This window comes from Lepisosteus platostomus, chromosome 9 (assembly GCF_059453375.1).
Source record: "Lepisosteus platostomus isolate fLepPlt1 chromosome 9, fLepPlt1.hap1, whole genome shotgun sequence".
Classification (NCBI taxonomy): domain Eukaryota; kingdom Metazoa; phylum Chordata; class Actinopteri; order Semionotiformes; family Lepisosteidae; genus Lepisosteus; species Lepisosteus platostomus.
The window spans coordinates 15,715,387-15,727,978 of record NC_142619.1 but is presented as its reverse complement, the minus strand read 5'-3'; the positions used below and the strand labels follow the sequence as shown (position 1 = coordinate 15,727,978).

The following is a 12,592-nucleotide window of genomic DNA, read 5'->3' as shown; positions in this document are numbered from 1 at the left end:
CAGGGGTTGGTTTGTATATTGGTTTAGTAGCTACCTGTTTTTGTTCTTCTTGTCAGTGATATACTGCAGAACACCAGAACTCTAAAAAGCATAATTATTGAAAAATATTCCCTTATGTAAAATAAAATTGATTATTGTCATTTAAGGTGGTACGGTGGCTTAGAGGTCAGCATTTTAGCCTCACAATGCTAGGGTCTTGGTTTCCATTTCTGGTGTGCTAACTGTGTGGAGTTTACGGTATGTTCTCCCCGTTTTTGCATGGGTTTCCTCTGGGTACTCTTCCCATAGTTGCTCTGATGTGTGTGTGCATTTGTGTGTCTTTTTGTGTCCTGTGATGGACTGCCACCCCATCCAGGGTGTATCCTGCCTTGTGCCCACTGCTTTTCGGGATTGGCTCCAATATAGAAAATGGTTCTATGAATGGCTGGATTATCATATCAATACTCTCTTAAATCATCATACAAAACATTAAGTGGTGTAGTTCACCTGAAGTTGCTTAGTATGTGTGTATGACCTTCTCAGTTTGGACATCAGCAATATAGTGTGAGCCATGGACTGGTATCTGCTGCTTTGGTGTAGTAGTTTGTCTAGCAGGTCTTCTTCTCTGCCTCCTCTCAATACTGCTGTGTTCTCTTCTCCCCAAGGCAGAGATAGAATGGTTTTATTTAATTACTTTATTTTATTACTTGTCATTTATTGAATATTCTTTTCTACATTCTACTGAATGGTTTTGTTTCCATTCAGAGTTAATTTAATTAGAAATCTAAACTATTTGCTCTACTATAGAGTATATTCTGAAGAATTCCCAGGGTGTACACTTTGAGTTATATAAAGTGATAAAATGGTGCATCATCCTTACAAAATTTGGTAATGCCGGCATTAAACAAGTATGCTGTACAGAATGAAAAGGAACAAGTAATAGGTTTATTCCATGCTGAAAAGAGTAGAGAGAAAACACAACGTTTTCGGCCGTGAAGCCTTCGACTATGCATGCTGACGCAGCTACCCACCTGAACAGCTGTATGGAATGTTTTACGTGAAAGCCTGTACATTCACAGAGACAGTAGTGCAGGTGACATGCAATTTCAATACAAATGTAAGCCTTGAAAAATGGTGCTAAATAAATTTAATATAAAATTCAAATGAAGAGATTACAGAAAATATTTTTCTGTGAGCTACCAGCCTATATTCTTTCTGTAGAAAGAACATTTATCATAGATCTGTCTTCATGTAGTAGAATGGGATATACTGTTGTAGCGGCGAGGCTTATTAATAAGAAAGAATTAAGTGTTCTGAGCTTTCCCAAATGGTCCCATCTCTGTTCATGTCTGTGGTGCAGCCACAGAGAAACTATTCTTGCAGGCTGATTTAAGGTTTCTTTTGATAAGGTTTCCTAGGACAGCTCCCAAAGGGGGATGCACTTAGCTAAGCCTGGCTATCATGATCAATGGTCATCCATTGGCGCCTATCTGTCTAGGGAGTGCCAGATGGACATCTGGACTGCATTCCTAAGTGTCAGGAGTAAGTGACTCATATCTCACCTTGATCAACCAATCAGGGACTGGTAGGGCCGAGTAACCCACGTGGGACTCTGATGCCCATGGAACTTTCAGCCAATCAACGAGCTGAAGTTCCTCCAGGTAAAAACAGGCAACACAGAGAGCCTGAGAGATTCAGAGTGGACTTCTGAGACTTTTCTAAAGGGAATTCAAAGGAGAATTCCAGGGCAGGACGGCCCAGGAGCAGAAGGCTCCCAAGGGCAGGACATTCTCGCAGCGCGCCTCCTGACCATCCTGAGACTCAGCCCGGACAACCACGGAACGGCCAGTGTGTCCGAGTGCCAGAACTTTTCTTTGTTCTAAGAGTCTAGAGCGGAGGTTGCCAGAGAGTAACCAGAGGATCCACCCGAGGTTAGCACCAGCAGCAGGCCTCGTGAACAGGTCGGAACTGTGGATAGCTGAATCACTATTCAGAACTAGCTCTTCATCAGGAACGAACCGGTCCTCTTCCTGACTTGCTGGGACCCACAGTCATCTTTTCTCCTGTGCACAAACTGTGCTAGTTAAAGCCAACACTAACTAGCCGGTCAGTGAGCATCTGTAGCGCACCGTCGCAAGCCGCACAGCACAGCCTGGCACCTAGCCAGAGAGCGCGGATTGGACAGCAACAAGCCTGCAACTGTTTCTTTGTGCCCGCAGGAGATCTGAATCCCCAGAGACTGGATGAGTATTCAACTTCAATGCATTACAGCTCGAGAATTCAATTGTTATCCCAACCAGTTGATATCAATTTAATTCCTAAGAGTTATGTACTTGTTTTGAGTATCTAATGTAGAAGTTATAACCAAGTGCATTTACGAAACGGTCTAAATGAATGATATACTGAACGTATGTCCTCTTGATATGTGTAACACTTTGTAACTGACTGAATATATATCTTTTGTATTCTGATAACCCTCTCGATAAGATATGTTAGGTTTATATGCATATTCTATGTATTAATAAATGTATCCTCGTGTATTAGTACTTGTGTGTGTGCTTTGTTTGAGTTATATCGCATGGTTGGATTCTAAAGCCATCAAAAGAATCAATTTTGTGATTTACTGCTACAATTAATAATTGTCCCAGTAAATGCCCAAACCCTACAGAACTGGTGCCTTCAGAGAGCACACTACACTGTAGAAGCTGAAAAATCTGCTGTCTTGATGTCTGTTCCATTTGAAAACTCACCATTTTTGTCTTCAGCAAACAGTGTCCTTCAAAAGGAATGCAATGAAACGCAGTGCTAATGTACAATTTATAAAACATAGTTTGGAACATGTAAGGAGAACTGATAGAACTGTCAGGAATTTAACTGCAGGATTGTGGTGGTGTCAGTGGGAGATGTGCAACCTCTCTTTATGGCACTACTTCTCCTGTCATATACTGTACAATGGCCCTTACGGATGGCTTCATGGCAGATGTACAGTTGGTGGTTTTGGTACAGTATGCATCTCATTCACTTCAGAGCAAGTGTGAAAGTTTGTGCTGGACAGCGGACTGTTAAACTAATTCGTGATTACATACTGAGAAGCACGGCTTGAATATCGGCACGGGATTGTGGGTTTCCCACACAATTGTAGTTATTTCCGCAAATCCAGTATTTAAAATATGGGAATTTCCCACACACATTTATCAGCAAGCCATTAGCAAGCCCAAGTAGATTTAGCCAAAATCAATCCACACATATTCTCTGTCAAAATTAGTTTTCCCAGTATGTTGCACAACCCTACTGCATGATACCGTGACGTTACACTATTTGTGTGGTTGTGTTCCAAATTTTGCATTTGTTATAGGTGGACGAATAGGAATAGAAAACGGATTGATTTGGAATCGGTTAATGTTAGTTCAGAGCGAGTATTTTAAAATCCTAGCTAGTAAATTCGATAAAAAATGGAGCGTTGGCTAAAAATAAAGTCTACGTCTGAAGAAGGCAAGCTCTCAAGGAAAAACTGCCCCTGAACCTGAAAAATGCAATGACGGTGATGGGGAGATTGACAAAAGAAACAGTGAGAAGAAAGCGTTCAAAGATAAGTTTTTGGAAAGTTAGCTGAAAATATACCCATGGCTCGAAATGAAAGAGAAATCAGCTGCTCAGTTTGCAACATGTTCAGAAGTGTGATGTTTACTAGTTGGCATTAAAAAATCGTCTATTATTTTTTTTTAATTATACACTTGAATGCAGTTGCTCATAATGCAGCACTCAAAAGAAAGTGCGAGGCAGAATCAGCTAAAAAAATGTTATGGCTGGTGCAATCGAAGCTACACAATCGCGTGATATAAGTAACAGTAAGCAGCTCATTACCTATGTAAGATACATGAAAACAAGGTAAAGAGGAAAAAGAGGACGTCTGGTCACCTTACTGTACATGAGTTGCAGAAACAACAGGAGGAGCCAACACTGAAGTTTACCGCATACAGCGAGGTAGTTGACAATTCAAAGTGCAGTGTCAGTAGTATGCAAATCAGTAAAAGCCCTGAGAAATGTGCTAGAATACATGGCTGCCTCCTGCACACAGGACTCTGATAAAGCCAAAGGTCTTATTGCTGTCAGTTACAGTAGTTCAACTTTGTGGCCCTTTGTAACTTGATGAAAGATGTACTGGTGCATGTAGTCCTTCTCTCAAAGCATTTTCAAAAGGAAGACGGACTTCTCCACAGTCCAACCTATGGTTCAGGACACTGTAGTGAATTGGGGTTCTTAGGGTTTATGCTCTTGCCACTCCTGCCCTATTTTGTGTCCTGCCTCAGGATCAAACCCAGGCCTCTGGTGTCACTCAATAAGGATATTGCAAGCTGAGGTAAAGAAGACCTTCATCAGCCCGGGCAGCCAACATCCCTCTTATGTGTAGGGGAGTAGAGGGTGGTGCCTTCACCGCACTGCAACCGGCTCATACAACCTGTATTTGGGCTTTTCGTTACACTCTCCCCCACTTAATTTTCACCATTCTCGGTGAAGGGCTATCCCATCCCACTGCTCCTGCACCAGTTCGTCCCCCGCCTTAGGATCGAAGCCAGGCCTCCGGAGCAGGGATATTGCTAGCTGAACTAAAGAAGGCCTTCGTCAGCCCGGGCGGCCAACATCCTTGTTATGCACAGGGGAATAGATGGCGGTGCCTTCACCTCGCTGCAACCGGCTTTTACAACCTATATGTCAGCCATTTCACACATTCATTACAATACTAAAGAGGAACTGAGAGAGGTATTAGTCCATCCTGGTTCTTCAGAGCAGGAATTTTTCAGCTCCCTTGAAGATAACAGCTTTAAAGGAGACAAACTGTTTGATTGTCCTACACCAGTGGTTCTCAAACTGTGGTACGAGTACCAGTTGTGGTACGTGGATCGCCGCCAGGCAGTCTGCCATATCATCCTGGAACTTTCTTGTGTGCACTGAAAAATTGGGATGGGTTTTCATATTTTCTATTTTAATAAAATTAGTTTGTGTCAAATACGCAGCCTACGTACTACGATACAGCGCACGCTAATACTTGAGTGGACACAAGAGCTACTATGTAATTCTATACCATTCTATAGGAATGCCTGAAACGAATGCATGTGCATATTAAAAATAGTTATCTCCAGCAAATAGGGAGGTAGGAGAATGTGCATGATTTTGGAACAATGCCAATGTTGTAAGCACAGGAAAACATAGAAATGCGTACTATGAATGCTGGCAATCTTGTGAGCAAAGGAAAGCGTGATAGATAACAGAAAAAAATTAAAGAACTGTTCTAAGTTAGTTTGAGAAAAATACACTGAGTGTCTCTTTGTTTCGCTCCCATGTGAATGAAATAAAAACTTATTTTAACTTCTGAGACAAACTCCAGAAATGGAAAGGAGGAAAAATGCAAGCTTGCGGATTTCTTGCGGAGCCCCACACTACTTGTGAAGAACTTTGTTTACCGTTGCCAAAGAGCTGACACGTATTACAGATGCAGCCATTCAAAGTGCAGACACGTACCGGAGGTAATTGGCTACGGCGTCGCGCATCGTGACGCAAGATGACGCGGGGTACCGCGGTACGTGATTGGTTGACCGACAGGGGCACTCGTGGTCCGTTGGTCTGTTGTAGAAAGACTTACAGTACAGTAAACGTCTTTACTGTGCCCGTTGTAGATATTGAATTTTACCACTGAAGGGAAATCTTAGTAGCTGAGCATAAAAAGAATAGGAGCATACTGTAACGCGTGTGAAGGCCATAAACGATATTAATTTTGGAACATAAACATACAGTATATGGCTGGTCTTGGTACTTTAAAGTAAAACATACACACCAGTATTTCATTTCTCCCTAAACATTTTAAGCATCGAAGTCTTTAACTAAAGAGATACCGGAGTCAACAAGCATACTTTTAGAATTTGATTAATAGGGAATATAATATGGAATCGCGTATCTAAAGAATTTAATAACGATATGATTAAATTCGTGTACTGCGACAGGGCTGTGTAGGGCTGTTTCACCTCCCTCTTCATGTGACTTCCCTTGTAGCCTACTGGTCTACGTGCCCGACTACCAACTCACGGGTTGTGTGTTCGAATCCAGCTGGTGCTGGACTTTTCTTTTAACAAACATTTCTTCGAAAAAATAGAATAGCGATATTATGGACAATCAATTGAGTTTTATATTTCAAAATATCACAACATGATCGATTCTAGGTCATTTTTTATAACAATGAATAGTCACCTTCTTCCCTTCTGACAACGGTCCCTGCTTCTGCTTCCTGCTTCTATTGTGTGTGTTTGTGTGTAATAGAGTAAATTTTTATAGAGAAATGGAGGCTGGACAGTATGCGTTACAATATAAACATTTATATTGATTTAAATCGTGTTTTGATTTAAATCGCAAACGCGTGTTTAATTATATGTGTTTTTTAATCATAATCAGGCTAATGCAACATAAATTGATACAGTATCTTTGTCTTCTAAGTATCTTAATAAACTTTCAGCATAGCTTTCTACCCGTTTAGATTTATATTTCTTGGGATTTTGGGAGCAAACGTGGAAGGATTAGATTGTAATCGTTTTTATTTTTCAAATACGTTTTAGAAAAGTGTAATCTACTGTATACCTGCCCAGACTTTTCCCTTTGTCAGAGATATAAATATATAATATATAATATATAAATAAATTAAATTTAACTAACATGTGAAATAGCGTGTGAAAAAGTGGTAGTTTTAAGCTTTTCTGCTAATATAATATGGAATCGCGTATCTAAAGAATTTAATAACGATATGATTATATTCGTGTACTGCGACAGGGCTATGTAGGGCTGTTTCGCCTCTCTCTTCATGCAACTGTACCAGGAAGAGGATTTCTTTCTATTCGAAACGTATTTTATTTAGTTTAAGAAGTAAAAACCTTACAGCGTACACAGATTTCTAAACTGATCAGGATCGTTATCTTTGTCTTATGCATAATAATGTTCACAGCTCTGTCCAGCAAATTAATAATAAACTTTATTTTATATAGCGTTTTAAACGAATAAGTAATTAGATTGCTCATAAACCTAATCACTTGCTTTTTATTTTTATTTAGGCTCAGATTTCAACTATAGATCGTATTATTAATTACCATAATAACAACCAACCAACAAAAACAACCATATAAACATGGTACCAACCAAAAACATAGATAACGACCACAACACAAAATCCAATATATCAAACCATTATACTCTCGCAAATTCCTCCAATTATCATAATCCCGCCCCTTATGCAAAACCAAACCCTCCTCCCATCCCAGTTTATCCTCTTTATCATAAACAAAATCCACCTCAATTTTCAACATAAAGCATTACACAAAATCAATACCTCAACATACTCAACAACGATAATTCACAAACAGCCAGAACATGTAACTCCACATTCCCAAACAGACCTCATTTCCATAGCCCCGCCCCTTATGCGAAACCAACATCCCTCCCCTGTTCTCTCTCTCCCCTGGCGTTTGTAATCGTTTTTATTTTCAAATAAATTTTAGCAAAGTCATGTATTTTAAAAATCTTAAGATTTTTATATTTATGTCTTTATTTAGTGGTTTCATTAGTGACGAAGGCTAGTGACCTTTGTTTCATTAGTGACAAAGGCTAAAAGGGCTTTTATGTAAACCATGTTTGCTATTAATTCATTCAAGGCTAAAGTATGTTCATTGTCTTCAAAATGAAAGAAGGGTTCCTTTCGCCGTGGTCGGGTTGACTGTTACACCAACGTATTAGCATGTTAAAGCGATTTCATTGAGGAGCCTCGCCTTTCTTAACTAGTACTGTACTTACTGGGTTTTTGAGGGGGGGGGGAGGTGTCTTTCGCTGGAAATCTCGCCTGCTTCTACTTTACGAGTACAACCCCCTCTCTGCCGGAGTGCTGGCTGTGACGAATTAAACCGATTTCACAGGTATTTTCAAAGTAGGAAGTACAGTGTTAACTGGTAGCTAGGCTCCTCAATGAAATCGCTTTAACATGCTAATCCGTTGGTGTAACAGTCCGGGAGTGGCAAGCTTCCAATGTCAACTCGACTCGATTGGAAGACAATGAACGTATTTTAGCCCTAAATGAATTAATAGCAAACATGGTTTACATAAAATACATTTTTCCAAGAAAGTTTATAATAATGCGATCTATAGTTGAAATCTGAGCCTAAATATAAAGGAAAAGCATTTTCAGAGAGCAATCACACTGTGTTTATGTAGAAAAAGCGATTAGGTTTATGAGCAATCTAATTACCTATTCGCTTAAAACGCTATATAAAATAAAGTTTATTTAGAGATGAATGATAAGTGTTGCAGTTTAAATAATTTTCGTAGGAGGGCTTGGACAGATTCCAAGTGCATTTTTGCAATTTACGTTGCATTGTCCAATGTGCTGTTGTAATACAGTTTAGAATACAGTTAGTCTAAACTTTATCAGCTTTATTTATGGGTTGCAATTTAGAAAAAGTCAAAAACCGCACTAAATGCAATTTAGAGCTTTCTGGCAAGAGGAGACACCCAAATTATAATGTAACATGCCACTGTTTGTGCATGAACAAAGTTATACTGCAATTTTCCTTAGATACGCGATTAAAAAAAATTAATTTTTTGAATCCCCGGCGGAACACACTCCATAAGAATCAGCGCTTTTATACAGTATATCGCCTTTAAACACATATATTTAAACACGCGTTTACGATTTAAATCAAAACGCGATTCAAATCAATATAAATGTTTATTTTGTAACGCATAGGTGACTATTCATTGTTATTAAAAAGACTTAAATTCGATCATGTTGTGATATTTAGAAATATAAATTTGTTTGGTGCGAGTGAGGTTTTATTTAATCTCTGACCAAGGGAAACGTTTCATTTTTTCAAAGAAATGTTTGTTAAAAAATAAAGTCATAGTTCCTTGGGATTCAATCACAGACCATGTTTACATGGGACTCAGGAAACTAACACACAGCGCCACCAGATTTGATACGCTATAAAAACGCTATAAAATAATGTGACTAGGCACAGAACAAGTTTACAGCACAGTACAATAATAAATGCTGACCATGACTTTAGAAGCATAAATTACCTTACACTCAATTTAAACACAAGCTGTCTTTAGCCCTCTAAGCTAGTTCATACAGAAATGTAGAGATCCAGGCTCAGAACACACAGCTTCATTAGCGAATACATATGCAGGACAACTAGAGAAGACGTTTTACAGAGGATGGATTTTTAGAAACATCCCATGTTAGGTACTGTAACTGTCGTGTGGATAGTTTCACAAGAATCAGACAAAGGTTTAAGCATCGCTTGTTCTAGATAAAACTGCAAAACAAAAAAAACAACAACCCATAATGTACTTCTTTGCGGCTCTGTTTGCCCAAATCATATATTCACAACGTGAAATTTAGAAAATAATATTACGTAACCAAAATCCGCAATATGGAAACAGAACCTGTGTAATTGTTGATAGATGATGTACTCGTCTATCAAGACGACCTACAACATTTAAAAAATGACTTGTATGTACTTGATATCTCTAATCAATCCACGGCGACATTGTTAAAACCAGAGTCCCAGCACAAAACGAAACTAAAACACCCTGGGCATACCGTTTCGCGCTTCTTATTAGTTGCTCAAAAGTAATTTGACCGTATGAAATGCATAATATAAACCTAGAAACATATACGTGAGCAGTATTTATGTAGTATCGGTGTTAAGACATACCTCTCAAATACTGTAAATCAAGTTAAAAATATCTCAAGACCGATTCTGGTCATAATGAAACCATGTTTCGTGTATGTTTTCTTTAAAGTACCGAGACCAGCCATATACTGTATGTTTATGTTCCAAAATTAATATTGTTTATGGCCTTCACACGCGTTGCAGTATGCTCCTATTCTTTTTATGCTCAGCTACTAAGATTTCCCTTCAGTGGTAAAATTCCATATGAATATTCAATACTTAAACAGGCACAGTTAAGACATTAAATATACATATACATACTGTATACAGTACAGTTTGCATACAGTAATATGTTTATGTTCCTAAATTAATCTCTTTTATGAGCATGTGAAAGGCATGGTGAATCGATTCTCAAAAATTACTGTACTTTGCATGATTGGAAAAAAATGCGTGATTGCGAAATGCTGTGGTGTTACTTTTACAAAGACGGTCAATGAAAAAAGGAATGTGGACCAGGGCAATACTTTGAGTTTACACTTACAGCTTGTCCAAGGTCATTCATTATTAATACTTTTAGTAATATCTTCGTTAAAGACTTTGATGGCGACAGCTCAAACATGAGAGGTTGAGCTTTATTAGCTCCACCTTGCGGAAATTCCGGATACTATTATTTTGCTAGCGGTATTTACCGGAAACTCGCAGTAGACTGTGTACAGCGTACCGGAAAATAATGCGGTATCGCCCGCGCATTTTGAATGGCTGCATCTGTATGTGTGGAGAAAAAAGTACTGAACCTGCTGCCCCCTCCGAAAGACACAGTCACTCATAGAATTATTGATATGGCGGATGATGTCAAAAGTACGATAGAGCAGGTAAAGATGAGCAGATGCATTTCACTGCAATTAGATGAGTCTGTAAATGTCGTTGATTTGGCCAATTTGCACGTTTACGAGTTTGAGGGCATGTCCCATGAGGACTTTCTGTTCTGTAAGCCGCTACCAACTGGAACTACAGGAGAGCACATATTTCACCTTCTGAATGAATTTATCAAAGAGAATGGCATCAACTGGATAAAATGTGTCGGAGTTTGTACAGACGGTGCTAGAGCGATGACAAGCCGAAACAGTGGTGTAGTTGCACGAATTAGAGAGATTGCTCCAGATATGAACTGCAGCATCCACCGCGAGGCCTTGGCCGTCAAGAAAATGCCTGACGATTTAAAATCTGTTAGACTCTGTTGTGAATTGTATCAAGGCTCGACCAATTAATTCACATCTGCTTTGCTCGACTAAACAGGCTCACCCCTCTCACTGAAATGGTGCTTTTTTATTGTTTATTTTTAATTGTTGTTATTGTTCCTTTTGTCATTCTGTAAAGCGCTTTGGGAAGACACTTTTAAAGGCTCTATATCGAATAAAATTTATTATAACATTTATTATATGTGTACGTGAGTGTGTGCGTGCACGCACACTCATGTTGGCCATTGAGATTTTCTGGGGTTCCTATGAGAAGATGACTTGTAGGTGGTACTTGGATGCTTTGGTTTGATCAGGGGTGGTACTTGAAGCAAAAAGGTAGAGAACTACTGTCCTACACAAAAGACTGCCTTTGACAACATGAAAAGCAGATACAGTATGTGGGTTGCTTGATGAGTAAGAGAAAAAAAATCATCCTTCTCCTAAGTTATGTTCTTGTACCTTCAATGGAGAAAAAGTTGACAATGAAAGACAGATTGACACCAAGGTAGGACATTTACAATGAACTTTAAAAGCTCATGTTGTGTATTAATTATTTTGATGCACTCATTTCATTAGTCTACTATTATTCCACCCCAAGAAGCTGAAATCCCCCCCATGAGCTTCATGTAAAGGGGGAATTTCCCCTCATTTTCAAAAATGAATGTCAAACCCTGCCGAGAAGGTGTATAAAAACATAATTGACAATTCAGAATTTCTAATAATTAAAAACATTTACTATGCGGTCTTTGAGGGGATTGTAATAACACCTGACCTGCCACTAGAGGGCATCCAAAGGCCTCTATAATTTATAAACAGACACAATGGGAGATAATTAGTTAATTTGATTATTAGAAGTGTATTGGTAATGTATAATTCCACATTTTCACATACTGTAAGGTTAATTAGCAAAGTGTTTAGATATGTAAACAGTTTTCACAGTGTTTATGGTGGTTGTTTTAGATTTTATGGTGATTGAGTTTAGTAAGGCTGCTTTTAACTCTGGCTGGTGTAAAGACTTGTATGATAACTGAAGTAAAACCTCTTGCACTGTACAGCTGCTTCTATTGTGAGTGTTCATGGAGATACCTTGTTTAAGGATGAGATGTGTCACATACTCATACACACATTTCTATTATGTGTCACATACTCATACAGAATTCCAGTTTTTACTTTGTAGTGCTTATTAAGAATTTCTTAAATCTAAAGAATCTGTTCTTTAGTTCAGTGCCTTTATTTCACATTTTTTAAATATACAGAAGGACACCTGTAGATACAGATATAAGTGTTGATAGCCTATATTCATAAATATTTAACAATTAACTATAATATTTTAGTATAAATTTGGCATTTGGTATTTAATATTTTCTATTCCAAAGGATAACAGAGGACTTTACTGTATATGCTATATATTGTAAGTAGGGGGCCTGCTTTATCTTCTAAAGCCTAAGTTTGCTTTTGTTTTTGTTTTTTTCTATTTTATTTCTTTTTAAATCATCAGGGGAAAAAACATTTCCTTGCCATTTTTTCTTGCCTTGTGATGTTGATTCATATATGTATACTGTATTTATAGGTTGATTTACAGGTTGAGTCATTCATGTACTGCAGTGCAAAAGCCTTATCTTAGTCAGGAGTTATGTATGAAATTGGATTCAACAAATAGGATTTACC

At 38.4% G+C, this 12,592-nt stretch overlaps 1 protein-coding gene across 1 annotated transcript in view; it reads left to right on the top strand.

Annotated features, from left to right (window-relative positions):
- LOC148654553 (UPF0606 protein KIAA1549-like) overlaps positions 1 to 12,592 on the top strand; it is a 141,941-nt gene that overhangs the window by 55,982 nt on the left and 73,367 nt on the right. The gene's annotated exons all lie outside the window — the stretch shown is intronic.